Below are 20,606 nucleotides of genomic sequence, written 5' to 3'. Positions count from 1 at the left end.
GAATGCTGTGTGGACTAGCCAGACCTTCCTCTGCAGCGCTGTGGAGGAAGGTCTGGCAATGCGAGACTAGGGCAAACACAGGTGGGACCGCCCATGGAATCCTTGGGACTGTAGTTTGGGACCTATATTTCAGCCTGTTCTTAACCCTTGTGGCCCACACACAAATGCTGGCTGGCTCTAAACTGATAGCTGTATCTACATGAAATATTTTTGTCTGTTATGATTTGTTGAGCACACATGTACAGACTGTACATACATACATACCCACTTGCAAAATCTGTAAAAAATAAAAACAATATGTAAGGAAAATAAAAACATAATTTTGGCCAAATTTTTTAATTAAATTCATTTTTAATTATTAATTAAATATTATTGAACTGTATTTAAATGCATTTAATGTTGTTTAAATTTAATTGAAATATTATTACAAAAAATATTGCCTTTTACGTAGCCTAATTATAATAATAAAACATTAATTTAATCAAACCACTCCTCCTGGACACACACACACACACACACACACACACACACACACACACACACACACACACACACACACACACACACACACACACACACACACACACACAGTAAGTTGGAGCAGTATGTTTCCTGCCCTCTCCGCATGTACCAGGCCAACAGCCAACCGCCGTCGAAAAAAAAACTTGGGAGTTAGTAATAAGGGCGAGGCTTATTTTGTTCTGTTTCTGCCCGTGATTCGGCTCTCTGGTTCCCCGTAGCGATTAGTCGGAGGGGCTACAATTGTGATTTCCGTTAGTGTGCCGTTTTTAAAGCTTTGTTTTCGGCTCCATGTTGAAGTTTTTTTTGCTTCCAGAACACAGATTCTCGTAGCCGCATACACTGGTAGCTCAGATAGCCTACAGTGCACACGCAGACGCACGCACACAGCCCTCGCCCTCGCCTGATATGCACTAGCGCGGGTCATTTCAGGTTAAACCCTGGCGCTGTGTCCCGTTCACTCTAGCCGACGGAGATTATCACTGGTTCCAGTTGAGGAGGAATGCACAGGCACTGGGACTCCGAGTAATACCTGGATAGGAGCTTCTTCTCGCATATGCGGTATGTTTCATTTTTTGGGGGGTATTTTTTGACAGCAGTCTAGCCAATGACAACCTCGCCAAACACGGGGTGCTTGGCAGCTAGGTAGGCGTATATTACGCTTCCTAAGCCAGGTGTTCATAATAATGTCCAAGCTTTTAACATCACCACTAATGTGTTACTTGTGTGCTAGGAGGGAATCGTGTGTGCCGTACCACATTCAAAATTTCCGCAATTGAATTCTGCCTTGCTAATCAGCAGACGGTTTACACTTGGGCGAACATGGCATGGAGCTTTCCAGAATTGCTTGAGTCTTTATTAAAATTCGGGGTACAATTTATCCAACATCAGTGCCTTATAACTGTTAATATGTAAACTTTATAATTGGTTAACACTGCTCCTTTACGCCCACGGTGGTGTATTTTGTCGGGTCAAGTTTAGACTTTATTACATTTCTGGTGTACTTTATTCACGCCGAATTCAACACTGGCTCGTAATAATTCATAAAATTACTTATAATGTGTTAGTTTTTTCATCAATCTTAACAAAAAGCGAGGTACCATTAAATTGACAGATATTCGGGTCGAGGTTCTGTCACAACAGAACTGCACGTATCCGGGCTAGCTTTTATGAAGACTTGAGGGATTTGGTTTAAGGACACACGTTATCGTTTCCCTCAAATCCTAGGGCATTTTACCACTGATACGACTCGTCTGACAGTCTCTGGTTCACTTTTACTTCTGTGGCCTGAAATATGTCAGTTCACTGTTTCTGATGTAACCTTTGCTTTCGTTTTTGCAACATGAACTTCATCGAAGCGCTCGATCAACATCTGACATGCAAACGAAGCAAATCTAATAATTTCACAGTGCATTAGTGACCTGAAAGGTGGCATTTACGAACAATACAGCTCAGTGTATCGCCTAACATTGCACCATATGAAGTCTGAGTAGCTTTTGCTAGTGCTTCAATTGACAAAATGTGCCAATAATCTTGGAAGCATTTGTTTGTGAGTTCAAAGGTTAGCTCGGCCTGTTTAAACATATTTAAACTGTCATGTTTGCCTTGCCGTTGTTTGCAGCACGATAGGTGACATGTTACCACAGATGAGTATGAAAGGATGCCTTCAAAGGCTGTCAGGAAATGCCAGAATACTCGCACATGAACGATCCAGCAAGGTGACTGTGGGAGTTTGTCTTTCTCTGCATGTCAAAATTTAAGGATAACATTGAAACTATGACAACACTGCAGCTGGTGTTACAAGTAATATTTAGGATATATAATAAAGCACGCCGTCCTCCTCAGTGCCAAAAACAGACAAATGACCAGACATATTCACATTTAGTATTTGAAACATACCGACAGACAAAGCTTATCACTTCTGATTTTAGTCAGAATATAACCTGACAATCAAGTATCATATCAATTATTATTACATTATTTTATTAAACAAAATTATAACAAAATGTGTGTGGATAGAATAGAATACATCAGTTAAAATACTTTTGATACACTGCTATTTTTATTAGGGCTGTACGATATGCGGGAAAATATGCAATAACGTTGTTGAATATCCCAATAACGATATTCCTTGGCATTAACAGATATTAAAGTGTATTCAGTTCTGCTGCTATCACTATTCTGCTAAAAGACAACAAACTTCTCGTTGAATTTAAAACCAATGAAAGGAAATCATTTCCAACATTCTTTTTTTTGAACATTCAATTGGATAGGAAAGGCACCACTGAAAAAAAGTGACAGTTACATTTTAAAGTGCAGTTTTCTGCTGATACTTTATTTCAACTATAACTCAAAAAAACTGTCTTTCGCGATAGATTCAAGATTCAAAAGATTCAAAATCCTTTATTAATCCCACAATGGGGAAATTCACACTGTTGTAGCAGCAAGACACCGATAAACAAACAATAAATATATATTAGTAAAGAGAATAAATAGTAAAATGTATTTACAGTATTGCACAGTCATATATATATATATATATATATATATATATATATACGTGTGTGTGTATGTATGTATGTATGTATGTATGTGCAATCTGTTGCAGCCTCTTGCAATGTGTTTATTGCGCCAGTTGATATTGCGATGACAATAAAAAATCAATATATTGTGTAGGCCTACTAGGCCTTATTTTGATTTTCAAACCAGCACTCAAATGCATGACCAGTCATATTTTGACAACATGCAAAAAGGGGAGTTTCCAAGGCGCTACTGAAGGCAGCATCAGTTCTCAGCTGAGGTTATTTAAGGTTTTCCAGCTGCCTATTTGCCAGTATTTTGCAGGAGCCTGGCTATGGAAGCATATTTGTGACAAAATATCTGAGAGCACAAAACTAAAATTCTAGCGCTACTCAGTCTGCGAGTCAGCCTTTGAGAGTGCACAGTCATGGATTTGGAGGAACAGAATCCTATTTGTGTGCGAGGGAGGACAGAATTGGGAGCGTCGCAGATGATTGGAGCATGCAAGAGGAATTGTAAAACTACATTTGAGCCTTCAACAGGGATGGTCACACTCGTAGTGATCAAAGCTGCTCATGCTCACTTTGGGCCGCCTGCATCCAACACATTCTCACTCCCATCGTGGCAGAAAGTGACGCTTGGTCAGCTGCCTTTGGCGTTTGTTATTGATGCAAAAAGTCTCCTTCAGCGTCATATTTAGACGCGTTTGGTCAGGACTCTTGGCATGACTTTTTGATGCTCTGGGTCAGGATGTATATTAACCCTCTGAGGTCGTCAAATCTCTTGTGAAAACAAACCTACACTCAATTGTTTTGGTGCTTGAAATGAATTAACAAAAGTCTTGGGTTCACAAAAGTAGCGTAATATATGAATAAAATGTCTAAAATGAAAATTTTGTAATATAGCTTTTTGAATACAAGTGTTGTCAAACATCTCTTGGACTCTGCGGTGTGTCTTTGTCCTGAGAGGGTTAACTGACATGCGGCACAAGAACGTTAGGTTTTTCACTTAAATAGCCTGATCAGAGGCAGGTTATTGAGGCAGAACAACTTAATATATGTATTTACTTAATTGGCATAATTAACTAATTGATTAATGTATTTCGGACAAGACAGCTTAAGCAACTTTTTAGTTAAAATATAAATTTGGTGAGCATAGCGCTGCCCAACTTTATCCCACGGCTCAGGATGAAGTTCATCTTCTAATCAGAAGTGGAAACATCCAAGGGCGTACCGGGCCTTGAATGTTTATCTGTAGCAACTGAACTGGGTAAAGCTGTAACAGACAAAGGTGAGGCTACTGAAGCATGATGATCTGTGGCAGGTTGTCCAGCAGCCACATATTGTGCACTAGGGCTGCACAATGGATTGTTTTTTTTTTTAATCGTCATGGCGATATCTACTAGGGCTGTTGGAACGAATGCTGAAATTCGAATATAATTCGAATAGTAAAAAAATCAATACTATTCGAATGCTGAAATTACTATTCGAATGTGACTTTTTTTTTATAAATATGTTGGCTAACGTTAGCTAATCTCCCTATTCTCGCCTTGGCCTACCCGCATGTGTCACTCATGTCACGTCTTATGAACAATAACTTAGCAGGAGTGAGAAACACAAGGCATTGTGAGGTCTAAGATAACGTTAGTACAACATTACGGAGCTAGCGTTACGTACCCAGTAATGTTAGTACACGGGGGAGTGACAGGCTGTGGCTGGAAATCGTAAGGACGGGAAATAGTTTTAACATGACTTTAAAATTGACTTCCACTGAGCCAAAGTGCTTATGTTAACATTAGTTAGCTCGTTCTTGTTTTCTAACTGCGTCGCGAGGTACAGTAACGTTAGCGTAGCTGAGAGCTTCATGAAGACAGCTAAAGGTAATGTTAGCTGCCCTACAGCTGTCAGAGTTAGCTTCTACTTATATATTACCTTGTAATAGCTGTATTCTCAGTAACGTGACAATCTGCAAGAAACAAGTTGCTTATAAATCGCTAAAATAGTAGTGACAGCCCCGTTTGGCTTAGTTATTAATGCCGTTAGCATCATTTGTTACTTACCTAGCTAGTTTATGACAAAACGTTTCGGCTGTGCTTTCTAACATGATGTCATTGTGCTAACCGAGCACTGTTAGCCTTTACAACAGAGCTGCTTCACTACACCTGTTGATAATGTTTCATTACAGAGTTCTCTGTTGATTTTTGTTTGTCGCTGTGTGCTCGTGGGGAAAATGAATGTAAACAAAGTTGCGTGCTGGTGAGGACACTTTATTGTTGAATCTTTGTAGGTGGAATTCTTTCCCATTCTTGCTTGATGTACGACTTCAGTTGTCTTTGTTTGTTTCCCGCCTTTTATGATTATCTGCCTCCACCCTAATGTTATTCACCTGTGTGTAGTTGTCTTCCTATCCCCCGTGTATATATATACACCCCCCTTGTCGACTTACCCATTTGCCAGGTTGTTGTTACTCCTCGTGTGTCTCACTCTCCAGCGTTTTCTATTCAATTCAATTTTATTTATAGTATCAAATCATAACGAGTTATCTTGAGACACTTTACAGATAGAGTAGGTCTAGACCACACTCTATAAAGCCCCAACAATTCCAATAGTTCCCCCAAGAGCAAGCATTAGCAGTGGCTATTGCGACAGTGGCGAGGAAAAACTCCCTTTTAGGAAGAAACCTCGGCAGACCCAGACTCTTGGTGGGCGGTGTCTGACGGTTGGGGTTATGACGGTACAGGATGTAGCGTGGCACAGCAGAGCATGGGTGGACGCTGTGGACGCAGCAGGACGTAGCCGGGCATTGCAGGGAATCGTAGAGCGTAGCAGGGTGTAGCAGGTCCATAGCCACAGCTGCACCCAAGACCCAGATCTTGGTGTCACCCTAATCCGAGGCGATGTTCTGGGTGAAGAAGAAACATAAGGACTCCGGGGAGTAAACTCCCCAGAGCTAGGTGAGTAACAAGCACTTTTGAGACAGGATGTGCATAAAAGGAAACAAAAGAAAAGAGCGTGTCGTAAGAAGGAACTTCCTCGGCAGTCTAGAATTATAATGGCATAACTAGGAGAGGCACTATATTATTGATTATACGATGATGACTGTAAAGAGAAGCAGAGAAAAGCAGGGGTGCTGTGTCTGCAGCTATGCACCCTGCCCCGCCGGTCTAGGCGTTCACTGCAACTCCTCACTCCCTAACTATAAGCTTTATCAAAGAGGAGAGTTTTCAGTTTAGTTTTAAATGTAGCGACGGTGTCTGCCCCCCGAACCCAGACTGGGAGCTGGTTCCACAGGAGAGGAGCCTGATAGCTGAAGGCTCTGCCTCCCATTCTACTTTTAGAGACTCTACGAACCACAAGTAACTCTGCGTTCTGGGAGCGTAGGGCTCTAGTGGGACAATAAGGTACTAAGAGGTCCTCAAGATATGAAGGAGCTTGACCATTTAGAGCTTTATAGGTCAGAAGAAGGATTTTAAATTCAATCCTGGATTTTACAGGAAGCCAATGGAGAGAAGCTAATACAGGAGAAATATGATCTCTTTTCTTAGTTCTTGTCAGAACACGCGCTGCAGCATTCTGGATCAGCTGGAGAGTCCTAAGAGTTTTATTTGAGCATCCTGATAATAAGGAATTACAGTAGTCCAGCCTGGAAGTAACGAATGCATGGACTAGTTTTTCTGCATTGTTTTGAGACAGGATGTTCCTAATTTTAGCAATGTTACGAAGGTGAAAAAAGGCTGTTCTAGAGGTTTGTTTTAGATGGGCGTTAAAGGATAGATCCTGATCAAAAACGACTCCTAGATTTCTGACAGTAGTGCTGGATGCCAGGGCAATGCCATCCAGAGTAATTATATCTTCGGCTAATGAGGTTCGTAGGTGTTTCGGGCCCAGCACAATAACTTCGGTTTTGTTTGAGTTTAACATCAGGAAATTGTAGGCCATCCATGATTTTATATCTTTAATGCATGCTTGAAGTTTAGCTAGCTGGCTGGTTTCGTCTGGCTTGATTGACAGATATAATTGGGTGTCATCCGCATAACAGTGAAAGTTAATTGAGTGTTTCCTAATAATATTGCCTAGAGGAAGCATATATAAGGAGAATAGAATTGGTCCAAGCACTGAGCCTTGAGGAACGCCATGGTTAATTTTAGCGTAATTGGAGGGTTTATTGTTAACATTAACAAATTGCGATCGATCAGAGAAGTAGGACTTAAACCAGTTTAGTGCGATTCCTTTAATGCCAACTAAATGTTCCAGTCTCTGTAAGAGGATGGTATGGTCAATAGTATCGAATGCAGCACTAAGATCTAATAAGACAAGTATGGAGACAAGTCCTTTGTCTGATGCAGTTAGAAGGTCGTTAGTAATTTTCACCAGTGCCGTCTCTGTGCTATGATGCTTTCTAAATCCTGACTGAAAGTCCTCAAATAAGCTATTGCTATGTAGAAAATCACATAACTGATTAGCGACTACTTTCTCAAGGATCTTGGAGAGAAAGGGAAGGTTAGATATAGGTCTATAGTTGGCTAAGACCTCAGGATCGAGGGTGGGTTTTTTCAGTAGAGGTTTTATCACAGCTACTTTAAATGACTGCGGTACATAACCTGTCAATAAAGACATATTTATCATATCTAGCAATGAAGTGTTAACCACGGGTAACGCTTCTTTAAGTAGCCTCGTAGGGATGGGGTCCAAGAGACAGGTAGATGGGTTTGCTGAAGAGACCTTTAGCATTAATTGTTGAGGGTTTATAGGATAAAAGCAATCTAAGTATATGTCAGGTCTAGTCGTTCTTTCTAGCAGTCTGTCAGTTAAAGGTGACCCATTAGAGGTTGGGGGCAAGAGGTGATGAATAGTATCTCTAATTGTTATAATTTTATCGTTAAAGAAACTCATGAAGTCATCACTACTCAGAGCTATAGGAATAGATGGCTCAATAGAGCTGTGGCTATCTGTCAGCCTGGCTACAGTGCTGAAAAGAAACCTTGGGTTGTTCTTATTTTCTTCTATTAGTGATGAATAGTAGTCTGATCTGGCCTTTCTTAGGGTCTTCCTATAGGTTTTCAGACTGTCTTGCCACTCTAAACGAGATTCTTCCAGTTTGGTGGAACGCCATTTACTTTCAAGTTTGCGCGAGATTTGCTTTAATTTACGAGTTTGGGAGTTATACCAAGGTGCTAGTTTCCTTTGCTTCATCGTCTTCTTTTTAAGGGGAGCAACAGAGTCTAAAGTAGTCCGTAGGCAGGCCGTAGCACCGTCTATGAAATTATCAATTTGAGAGGGACTAAAGTTTACATAAAGATCGTCTGTTATATTAAAGCACGGTAATGAGTTTAGTGCTGTTGGAATATATTCCTTAAATTTAGCTATAGCACTGTCAGATAGGCTTCTAGCGTAGAAGCTTTTATCTAATTTCGTATAATCGGGTAGTAAGAATTCGAAAGTTATTAAGAAGTGGTCTGATAATAAAGGATTTTGCGGGAATACTATTACGTCTTCAATTTTGATGCCATATGCCAGCACAAGGTCAAGGGTGTGGTTAAAACAGTGCGTGGCCTCATGCACACACTGACTGAAACCAATAGAATCTAGCAGTGAATTGAAAGCAGTACTAAGGCTATTGCTGTCAACGTCCACATGGATATTAAAATCACCTACAATAAGTACTTTGTCTGATTTTAGGACTACACATGATAAAAATTCTGAGAATTCCGATAAAAATTCAGAATATGGACCTGGTGCTCGGTAGACAACAACAAATATAATAGGCTGTACTGTTTTCCATGTTGGATGCTGAAAATTAAGAACGAGATTTTCAAAAGAGTTATAATTTAGTTTAGGTTTAGGATTAATTAACAGGTTTGAGTCAAATATGGCTGCAACTACCCCTCCTCGGCCTGAGCCTCTAGGAATTTGAGTATTAATATGAGTGGGAGGAGTGGCTTCATTTAGACTGACATACTCTTCATGTCCCAGCCATGTTTCAGTTAGACAGAATAGATCAATTTGATTATCGGATATCAATTTGTTTACTAGTATTGCTTTAGAAGACAGAGATCTGATATTTAGTAGACCGCATCTAATTTTCCTATCCTGTTCTATCATTGCAGTGGTAGTTGTAATTCCAATTAGGTTGTTAAGTATTGCCCCTCTTTTGGTTACCTGTGATTTAACTGATCTGAGTCGAGTTACAGACACTGTCTCATTTTTTGGGGCAGGTTGTGGCTGACGTGAACTGGATGCTAAATTGACTATGTTTGCAGTCAACTTCTTATTACTTAGGGGATTCAACACTTTGTATGGTCTATTGTTGATTATAACTGGAATAGTACTAGTACTACATGTTACCCTGCAGAAAACATTTTCAGATTCATTCACTTGTAAAGTGCTATTAGGATCAATACCTGGGGGGCATGAATCTGTGATATTTTCAACAGAATGTCAATACTTAACTTTCAGTGTGGTCGTTATGTTGTCAGTTTCTAGTGTTTGTTTCCAGTGTTTCCTGATCTATTGCCTGAATTTTCGACCACGTCTTCTGCCTGTTGGATTTGTACCGTTGCCTGGATTGTTTATTCATTAATAAACAAACTCCTTCTACTCCGAGTTGAGTCGAGCATTTGAGTCCGACATTGTATTTCCATTTTATTCTATAACTAACTTGTACAATATAATAGTATTATATTTTGGACTCCCCTGATAATGTTATTTAGTTGTGTCAGTTGTAGGGCTCCTTAGTATGAAAGCTAGTCCAGATTTTACAAGGTTTGTATTTGCTGCTTACAACCACAGCCCCACCACATGGACTGAGCCGTGACTTGAACATGGACTATTACAGCCCCCCACGAAAGGAAACTACAGTAGTGACAACAGCAGATACATTAATCTATCTTGCAGTTGCAATATTCAAGGTTTTACAACAAGATAATTGGTTGGCAGAGCTACTCCTGCCCTTGCTCAGATAAAAGCTTTAAAAGGCTAGAATCAACTTCTCATGCATTTTGCCTGTGTTAGGCTTACCTTTCGTCAGTGAAATGGAATCACATTGGCTGTAAGGGTTCCGGTAACAGGGTACAGGTAACGGGATCCAAAAGCCCACACCGGGACACAGCTGGTAAAGTTTAAAGGCATTTAACTCCGTCACTGAGGCAGGATTACAGTTGGCAACTGGTGGACCGAATAAGACAAGAAGCTCCCTGACAAACAAGCAAATGGATAGGTAGGCCAACAGGTAACCAGCAAGGGCATTCTGGCAACTTAAAGGGGAATCGGAGACCTAGTCTTAATGAGCACAGCACAGCCTTGAAAACGGTTATATAATGTCTCTTGTGGCTCTGGAGGAGCTCTGTCAACACTGAGAAATGATAACATCGGGGTTATCTCAGCATGGGCTTGGAATAGAGAATATAGTTTAAAAGGTGTGGACATTTATCAGTCATAGAGGGTCTAATGGAAATATGCCAGGGTTTTCCCTGCCATTATAAGGTTTAGGTGCAGCAACCAAGCCTTTTTGTGCAGCACCTAAGCCGAAATGAAAGTACCTAAAAGACCTATGATCTAATGATTGTATTTGTATTGTATTTATATATAATGATAATTTATATATAATTACTTGTTTTGCAAGTTTTGTCTTTTAGCTTTTTGAGCATTATATATTCCTGATCTGACACTGATATAGAAATAATAATGGTCCAAACTGACTACAAAAAGACGCCGAATGACCACAGAGACCCAGAACAACCCCAAAGAAAACGCAAATGACCAAAAAGAGACACAACACCACTACAAAGAGATGCAAAAACCCACAAAGAGACAGAAAATGTACGGAGAAATTGCGCCTATTTTTTAATTGAAAAACGTCACAATTTCTTGAGGAAGGACACCTAAACCCCCCGCCAAATACACGCACCTAAGTCTTCCACAAACACTGGATGCTATTGGGTTGCATCGTGGGACCTGTAGGATCCAGACTTAAGGGGCTTTTATACCTACCTCGTCCAGACGTTTGGACTTTTTAGTTTGATCCGCACCTAAAGTACAGGTGTAAAACCTCCTCTGGACCACGGTCCAGACCAAACGGCCGAAATTTAGTCCGACCAAAAGAGGAAGTCTCGGTCCGGATCAAAGTGAACCATGGTCCGGTTCATTTTTTGGACGGTTCGGACCTTCGGACCCAATACAGGAAGCTCTGGCAGGCTATAGCGTTTCATAAGACCGGGGAAGCTCCTGATAGCTCAGTGCTTACGTGTGTACGTGAGAGAGAGAGTGACGATGGATAAGCTCAGAGCAGACAGCTGTCGGCTATCAGAGCAGATAACAAATTAGTAGGCCTAGTTTATTTGTTGAGTGGTAGTAAATGTACAGTACAGGTTTCAGTTTGTCTCTGAAATGCTGCAGCTTCTCAAAACCCAAGTAAAGTTCCCGTGTCTTGCTTCTCAACAAAGCAACAAAACTAAAAGAGCAATGGTAGCACGGGGGAGAGCAGCAGTCAGTTGGAAAAATCTCTAAAAAATTCCCACACCAGAGAGAGGATACGAGAGGACGGAGAAGCCCTTCTACAAACCTATCAATGTCAAGGATCAGGAGATGCAGCTCACATACTGTATGTGATGACAACGGGACGTAGTTATGTCATTTAGAGTTCTTTAGTGCGCTTCCATAACTGCAGTGTGAAACCAAAACTAACCGGATCCAATGTTTACAATGTAACAAAAACATTAACTTTGGTCGGGACCTTGGTTTAGGACTTTCAGGTGTGAAAAGGCCCTTACAGATTTATGGAAGTATAATACTCAATCAACTTTAGGTTTCCCTGAAATGGGGCTGAACGATGAATCCTTTTCAAATCGCGATTTGAAGGAATGCGATTAGCCAATCCTGAAGCCTGTGATTAATCGAATGTGAATTATTTAGTTGAATGTTTGGTGGAACATTTGGTTTAACATTTTTGATTCCTTGTTTCATTATTATATTTATTGTTTCTTCATAAGATACATGCTGGAATAATGTTACATATCACAGATTGTTTAAAGAAATATGCTATTTTTAGTGGATCTTTCGTAGATCATCGGGCAAGTAAAACGCTACATTGGGCAAGTAAATATAACGACCCAGTTGCCAGTTCGGGTGTCAGCGTATCATGAATGCCGTTATCGTCTCGCCCCCGTTGGAAAACGCTTGTTGAATGATTTGATGTGAATGTTCCGTTTGACCAATCAAGAATTGAGTTGGTGCTTGATGCTTTTGACATTTGTTTTACGCTTTTGATGCTTTCAATTTTTTTTTTCTCGTCATTTGATGTATTTTTATGACATTTGACACTTTTTTGATGCTTTCTTCAGCGTTTTTACCGGCGTTGTTTTTAACCCTTTTGACGCTTTTTTAAAAATGTTTTTATTTGGATTTTTCTTTTTAAGTTTTTAATGCTTTTTGACATTTGTTTCTACGTTTTTTTCCGACACTCTTGATGTTTTTTTTCCAGAATTTTTTTTTTTTGCCTTGGGGCAAGTTCAACCCCTTAACGTTGAACCCTCCAGGTTGATTCATACTACAAACCAATTTATCAGTCTGGTTGATTTGCCTGCCTCATGAGATTGCATTACTTTATTAATCAGTTTAATCCCAGCCAGGAGGCCTTGCTAGAAAGAGATCAGTATTCTGTAAATATGATGGGATGATATGAGGTGATTCGAGTTGCTCATTAAATACCTTTCTGCAAGTCACACACACACACACACACACACACACACACACACTGCCTGCCTGCCTGCTTGCTTTCCCTGGGGATCCATCTGTCAGTGTGTATTTTCAATATATACTTTTAATATGAAATACGAACCTTTGCTGTTTTTATCTAGTAAGACTGAACTTTGAGCTCAGTGTTATGCCCTGAGGACGTACTGTAAGATTTACATATCTTTCAAACACAACTGAAATATCATCCTTGTGAACTCTCATTCCCCTGATGACTTGTTATGGATCTGATTATGTCAGGCATTTTTTTGTTGTGTTTGGATTCTATGATGATTATGATTTTATTTCTTGTGTTGGCTTCAGTTTGATGCTTAAACTTCTTGCTCTTTTGTAACATTCTCCGCAGTTCGTAGAAGTTTAGGCCAACAATTTGTGTCAAAATATGTCCTTTTACTGAATCAGTGTATTTAAATGCCTGTGGTAGCTTTCAGTGTTGTAAACACATGGCGGTTAGATTTGTGTCTGAACTCAAACTAAAATTTTTATTATTTGTCTGATTTAAAGGCTTATTCTGTTAGTTGTGTGGTTGATAGTGATGTTTAGAAGTCAGAGAGACTAAGGGCACTATTCTAATCTAAGCGCACGGCGCAGTTGCATTTACGGCATGTCCAAATCCACTTTTGCTAGTTTGATGGCGATAAAAGGGTCTGTGCACCAGGCGCATTATGATGGCGGATTTGCACCGTAATATTTGTATTTGTAATCTTTTGCATGTTTGTGTGCTGCTGCACTTCCGTGTGTGTGTGTGTGTGTGTGTGTGTGTGTGTGTGTGTAACAAGCATAGTGTGCGCGCTGTGCACGAGCCTAGGCACATTTTACTAATGTGCTGTTACAATAACAATGAAATGCTGCGTTATTGACTTTAGACCAGGTTTTTGTTGGTCAATGGCGAGATCACTTCCCGCTGCCTCAAGATAGCAATACCCCAAGAATGCACCTGAACACACTTCCCTGTAAGACCAGCACGCCCATGGGCGCAAAGATGGGCGCAGGTGCATTTGCAATTGGAAATTGACAACTGCGATGGTCTTAAACTAGCAAAGACACTTGCGTCGGGCTTAGCGCTGGGTGCAAGATAGGGCCCTGCATCCGTTCAGATTACAGATCATTGTTTATTAATATCAGCAACAGATCGCAGGTAGAGCATTTTGACAGCTACTCCGTCATAATAAAAACAACTGGAGACCGTGTCGGACCTAACAGGATGTGAGTGTTTCTGTGACTTCCTGTTCAGACCGAAGGCTGCTGGAAACAGGTATAACCTGTCCGATTGGACAGCGGATTTTGTCACCGCCCCCGGCTGCCGCCGCCTGTGCTCGTCCACTTTACAGGTGAGGCGCAGCTCATCTTGAGCGGGCCTAATGGTAGGGGGTAGTATTAAAGACAAGAAAATGTAATTTTATAATTTTTTTCACAAGAGGCTACCGAGTTTACCTGTAAAATTTCGGTCAGATCGGACTCACGCCCTAAGAGGAGTTAGGAAATCATTAGTGCCATCAGGACCAAGACCCACGTAAACCTCATCAAATGGGATGTTGTAATGGTTAGAGCTGTAACGATTCAAAATTTTCTTTTACAGTTAATTGTCTCAGAACAAAAAAAAGCTATTAACATTATGATTGTCTTTTTCAGTCAAGTTTCAAAAATATTTATTTATTACCTTTTAAACAAATGAAAGTTTTGAATAACACACATACACAGCCTATAAAATGTTTATCATAAAACATTTTTTCTAACTGTATCCCCCCCCCCCCCTTGTTATTTTCGTTACTATGAATGTTTATAGGGTCAAGTGCCAACAACAAACAATTAAAATAATACAAATATACAGTAAAGTCTGACCAATAATCACTTGTATAATTACAAATTGGCATATTTAAACAAAATCAACAACTACCAGTCATACGGCTTAAGATCTTAGCTAATGTTACAGCGTTCACGCTTAATACTGGACCAATTTCAAAGATTGTTGTTCCCATCAGTCACTTACACACAAACATAGGAAAATAGGGTCCAGGTTGAAAAAAACGTTACCCTTTAAGTAGGGTTGGGTACCGAGACCCGGTGCTAATATGGCACTGGTGCCTTAACGACCGGTATCTACCGGACCGAATAGCAATGCAGATTTCGGTGCCTCATTTTGGTGCCACTGATATGTCTGCGCTGCTCTCTGATGCTCCAAAATGGACGTTATAGGTATCAGAAACATCGCTGCACGTGACGCTAGTTAACACTATACTCGACAGCAGCTAACGTTAGCCTACCGTTAGCTAGCAGCTGGATTAAACACCGTTAAAATGCTGACAGCTAAACAGTGTAAAGTGTGACTGTATTCACTGTAGAGGATCCAACAGCGGGACGTTAAGCAGTGTGCAGCTGCCGTTGTTGGAAAAACAACACAGACGGTGCGTTCACTTGAAACTGGTAGCCTTGCGGTGCATTCAAGTTATGGCAGTTGGACTGATCAGTCTCCCCGAGTTTGTCAAAAAAATGCCTTAGAACACACCGAAGAGACGAGACGTAATACATCTCAACAGCAGGCGGCGCTAATCTGTATTGTCGCCCAAAAATAAAAACCGGCAGCTGATTGGACGAACCCGTCACGTGGGTCTTGTTTCTCAGGAAATTTAAAGAGAGACTGTCATGGCGGCTTGTTCAGAATACGATCTCATATTGTACTAAAATAGTTCACTGAAACGTGTTTCTGAAAACATTTTAAGCGAGAAATAGGCCGTGCAGTTGCTGAATCTGTCTTCATTTCAGATTAACAAAGGTCAGTTTAAAAGATTTTCGTCAGATTTTGAGTGACTCTAGTCACGCTCATCCCGCTCCCCGTTTCCGGGTTAGCACTCTACCAATCAGATGGGTCATTTGAGTCCCACTGCCGGCAGTGCCCGCCCCGCTGATTATACATGTCAAATCGGCCAAAATGAAGGACGACGGCCCCTCGGACGTACGACGGCACGGAACACACCGAATAGACTCGAGTCACTGACTCTGCCTGACTGTCCAACGGCCGATTATCGGCTCTGTGTGTCCGGGCCATAAGAGTAAGATTTTTGACTGAAATTCACCTCACACATTATCTTTGCCCACCAGCAGAGAGTTTTGTCTTTCTCTTTTGACTTTCTCCTGCGGAATGTCTGTGTCTATTACAGACCATATCCTGTCAATTCCCGATAGTTGCAATGCCTTCAGCAAATGATGATTTAAATTAAAGGAGCACAGCGAATATTTCGGTTAGGGTTAGGGTAACCCTATTCTTTAATTGCTCTGACAAACAGTGAATATGGGTATGTTAAACCTAAATCTTGTCATTGTGCCATGATAGCATAATCAAAGTTGAACTGCATACTGGACCAAGAATGTACTCCCTAAGGAACCATTTCAAGACCCTCTGAACAATACAGTACTGGACTTTTTATTGACTTGCTGTTTGTTGGAGAAATATGGGTGTTTTAACTACACCCGGGGCACGTGGTGTTTTAAACTATGGACTGTGGACCAAAATGAAGTGCACAGATGCCGAAACAGGAACGTTAGGTATGACCGTCATGCTATGTCAAAAATAAAAATTTAAGGTTGAGAACATCAGGAGTAATAGTGACGCATATGAGTATCAGAGTTGTTTGTCATGTGTGAGTTGAACTGTGAACTTTAAATCAGACACCAGAGACCTTGGCATCTCAGACCTCTCGGCCACCCTGACAACTAGAGTGTATATACACTACACTGTTAACATACAACATTCTTGTTTCCTGTCACCATAATTATATATTTGTCGGATACTTTGTGTACCATTTTGACGTACATTATTGATCAAAAGTTTGGAATTTCCTGCCACAAAAGCTTGATTGGGTCCAGTCAGATGGCTGAGATATATGATATATGGCGACGGGCCTACCTGTCATGCAACACTGTGTAATAGGGGTGGAACGGTACATGTATTCGTATTGAACCGAACCGGTACGGGCGTCTCGGTTCGGTACATGAATTTACACGGAGAATACACAGTATAAAAATAAATATTAAAAATATTAATAAAATAAATTAATTAATGTAATGCGGAACTACTGTTAGACACGCGGTTCTTTAGGGACACCTAATCTGTAGCCCTGCCCTTAGCTCTGAAGCCATAGACTGTATATAAGAATGGACCAACAGATCCTGTTGCTCTGGACGGAGACCAGTGAAAGCTGTTAGAAGCACTTTTCCGGTGAGCGCTGAGCGTTACTGCGCAGCCTCCAACTGAGAGAGACAACGTAAATGTGCCGTGAGCAACGTGTCTGAAAGTTGTAAGTCTTCTGGTAGCTGTGCCAAGAGAAATCTCAATCATTCCCAATCTTGCAGAGACGGAGAGCGTAGGTATATGTAAGGAGATAACATAGGCACAGACTAATTATTGATCACTAAAATGATAGTTAACATTAGTAATTACACTTAAACAGCTAATGTGAGACGAAACTGCCTGCGCGTTTCTCCTGTACCATACGGTAATTCCTCTACTATGCGACAGTAAGTCCCGTGGTTATGACACAATCGTTAGCCTATTTTTACAAAAACGTCTGCTATGGAGCCATAACGTGAGATACAAGGTAATGGAGCCTTTTATACATTGTCGTGTTTCTTTAGAAATAAACAATGGACAAATAGAGTCTTTAAACTCTTCAGCTGTAAAGTTATTCTCTGTCAAAGTGACGTCAAAATGAATGGCAGTCAATGGGATGCTAACGGGGGGTGATCGCTTTGTAGCATTAAAATGGCGCCATAGGAGGTTCGCGGTCCGAGGAGAGGCTTACCCCCTTGTCTGAAGCTCCCGAGCTCCGCCTACATGTCGAGTCAGTCGAGTCAGTCGGTCCAGTGAGTCCACACGAAGCAAACTAGTCCCTTCCATATACAACCAAACAGGGACGTAGCTGTATCCCTTCTTGCCTCGACCACAAATGGCCTCCAGGCCCGTTTGCTTCGCTGTTTGCTCCGGTATTAGCTGTTAGCTCTGCCGTTAGCTCTTAGCTCCGCCGTTAGCTGTTAGCTTCGCTGTTAGCGTGTGAAGCTAACACCAAAACTCATCAACTGCTCTGTGTAACCGAAGCTGCTCTTTTAACATCCCTTCTCTTTGCATTCACATATGACAGCAGCGCTTGTCTCCCATATCACACTACTAGCTGATTGTCTTATTTTGTTTACAAATTACAGATGGAGTCTGGAGATGATTCAGGGTACTTATTGTTTACTGTTTACATCTTACTTTATACACTTCAAGCTGTTACAGCTAGCTTAGTGGACAACCTGCACAATAAAAAAAAATTGCTTTCTGTATTTTTGTTTTGCTTTTCCCTCCATTGTACCGAACCGTGATGTCTGAATCGAGGTATGAACCGAACCGTGACTTCTGTGTACCGTTCCACCCCTACTGTGTGGATATAGAGTAAATTGAAGTTGAATAATTTAATTCTTTTTTTTTTTTTTTTTTTAGGGCCGAAACTATTTCAAATGTAAATAATACATTTGGTGTCTGTTTTTGTCCCTGGTAAAAAAATCCATTACTGAAGAGTAGAAGAAAAACATACATATAACAGCTGCACCTTTCTAACGTCAGCATACAGTATGTCAACCATAAAATATTTCAGTGGCATGTCTTGCTACTTCAGTGTGGACAATATGATATTGACGATGAGGCTGAACCCTTGACAAACTGTGGCGGGTGGTGTTGTGTTTGGCTGGCTGCACATACTGTACTCTGCAGCTGTCAGGAAAACAACTTTGCCTCGTCTGTGGTGCGTTGCTGTCTAGATATCGCAATATACTCATTCATTCATCATATATCTGATCACCAGTAACGGATAACAGGAGCAACAAATGTATTCTCTTCATTACTGGGGGTAGACTTGAACTGACTTAAGTTTCAGCACGTAGCTAATCATTACTTTGTTTATTGTTATTCTGACGAACCACTAGTATGAGCCAGGAACCTTAAACCTAGTTACAGGGCACAGTATCCTGCTTTCTATCGGAGTTCTTGAACTGGTATAATAGCCTCTCTCAAAACCAGTATAAGGGGTCATACTAGAGGTAGACCGATATGGGTTTTCTCTGGCCGATGCCGATGCCGATCTTTAGAAACCAGGGTCAGCTAATGCCTGATAAATGCTGCCGATTTATTTTGGCCGATATGTGCTTGTTTTTAAACCTCTAGTTTGAAAGATAAAATGTAACACTAATATACACACAGAATTTCTCAACAAAAACATTTATTGAATACTTCACCAATCTACACTTGTATACTTCAATTAAAAATGTATAATGTAAAAACATACTGTATATTGTATAAATAATGTATGAAAAATATGTTAAACGAAACAGGTAAGAAGAAAATAAACTTTGTCAAATAAACTTTTCAATGAAAAAATAAAGTTTAGTGCACTTAGCAGCATTTATTAAACTTCTGAGAATACAAATCTGCAAGCTTCACAGAAAGTGACATTTTATTATTAATCTCAATACTATTTCCTCCTAACTCCTGTTGAATCACATAAGACTAGGGCTATCTAAAGTCAATTCTTGTTCACCTCGTTTGTTAGATCATTGTTCATTTGTTGAAGTGTTTTATCTGTGTTTTGGGGATCCTACTGTTAGGCTACATGTCCTGTTGACCTCATTAGGATCTTATCTGAGCAGATTTCTGTCATTCAAACAACTCTTGGTTGTAATTTAAAACTCGTCCAGCCAATTTAATAAAATTTAAGGGTTTTATTCGTGCTCGAGTCCATAGATGCAGTTAATGGATATAGGCACGGAGAACTGAAGGCTCTGTTAGCAACGATTAGCTCCGTTAGCAGTTGGCTCCAGTTAGCTCCGTTATAGGAGTGGATGAGACTGCCACGGACAGGGGTAACAACCAGACTCTGATAAATGACATTCGGGGAGCTTCCACAGCGGTGTGGCCGCGGTTTTTTGTACGGTTTTATTAGTACAGTTAATCCCAAGGCAAGAACACCAGCAATATGCTACTACTAACGGTAGCGTCTGAGCCTGAAGTGACTGTGCTAGACACACAGCGCAATGATTCACGAGGGGAGGGGCTGGAGGCAGCTGGTCTGGGTGCGCTGTAAAAAATGTCGCCTATTCATGTTTTTAACACTAGGCTGCCCGCAGATGCGCCTGCCTATTTATCGGCTTGATATTGACCCTTTGCAAACACGTCACACGACCATGTGACGGCGCCATGACGGACGGCGGAAGCACAGGCTAAACAGTAGTAGTAGACGAGCGGAAAGTTTCATAGTTTCAATCAGTTTGAAATACATAACCCTAAATAAACTGTATTTATGGCTTTATATGGCTTTTTCTATTGAACAACAAGTTGTCGTAACGTTATCAGTCGAGGTAGGGCATCTGGTAGGTGCTCACAAAGAGCAGTATTTTGAGAAGTTGGAGATAGCAGGATTGGATACCAAGCCTTAATTCGTTCTCCCTCCGTTTTCACGGACCTCATTAAAACACAGAGTCTGCCTGACTTCAGTCCACATGATCTGTAACACTGTGGTAAACGGGGTATCCCCATATACTGGTGCTGATCTCAAAGCTTTTAAAAGTCTGGATGCTTACCAGTTCTTTGTAGCTGGCTGGGTTGCAGGTACGCGATGCTACGCTAACGGCGGGGGGGAGGTACCTCATTATGGCAAAGATAAGACATCAATCTAGGGTTTATTTTGTATTAACATCTATTCTTAAGTAAAGATTTATATAACACGTAGCCCATGTTTTTAGAGGACATGGTCGGTCATGGCTACCCACATACCGTTGTTCACTGGGTGT

At 40.8% G+C, this 20,606-nt stretch overlaps 1 protein-coding gene across 3 annotated transcripts in view; it reads left to right on the top strand.

Annotated features, from left to right (window-relative positions):
* The first annotated feature begins 633 nt into the window (after positions 1-633).
* thrb (thyroid hormone receptor beta) overlaps positions 634-20,606 on the top strand; it is a 194,701-nt gene continuing 174,728 nt past the window's right edge. For 2 of the 3 annotated variants that reach the window (XM_035993129.1, XM_035993128.1), the window contains exon 1: positions 634-1,080. The gene's annotated coding sequence lies outside the window, so the exon portion shown is untranslated. The remainder of the gene's footprint in view (positions 1,081-20,606) is intronic. The other variant, XM_035993130.1, reaches the window with a different exon arrangement.

This window comes from Sander lucioperca, chromosome 16, assembly GCF_008315115.2.
Source record: "Sander lucioperca isolate FBNREF2018 chromosome 16, SLUC_FBN_1.2, whole genome shotgun sequence".
Lineage (NCBI taxonomy): Eukaryota > Metazoa > Chordata > Actinopteri > Perciformes > Percidae > Sander > Sander lucioperca.
This window is presented reverse-complemented; position numbering and strand designations above follow the sequence as displayed.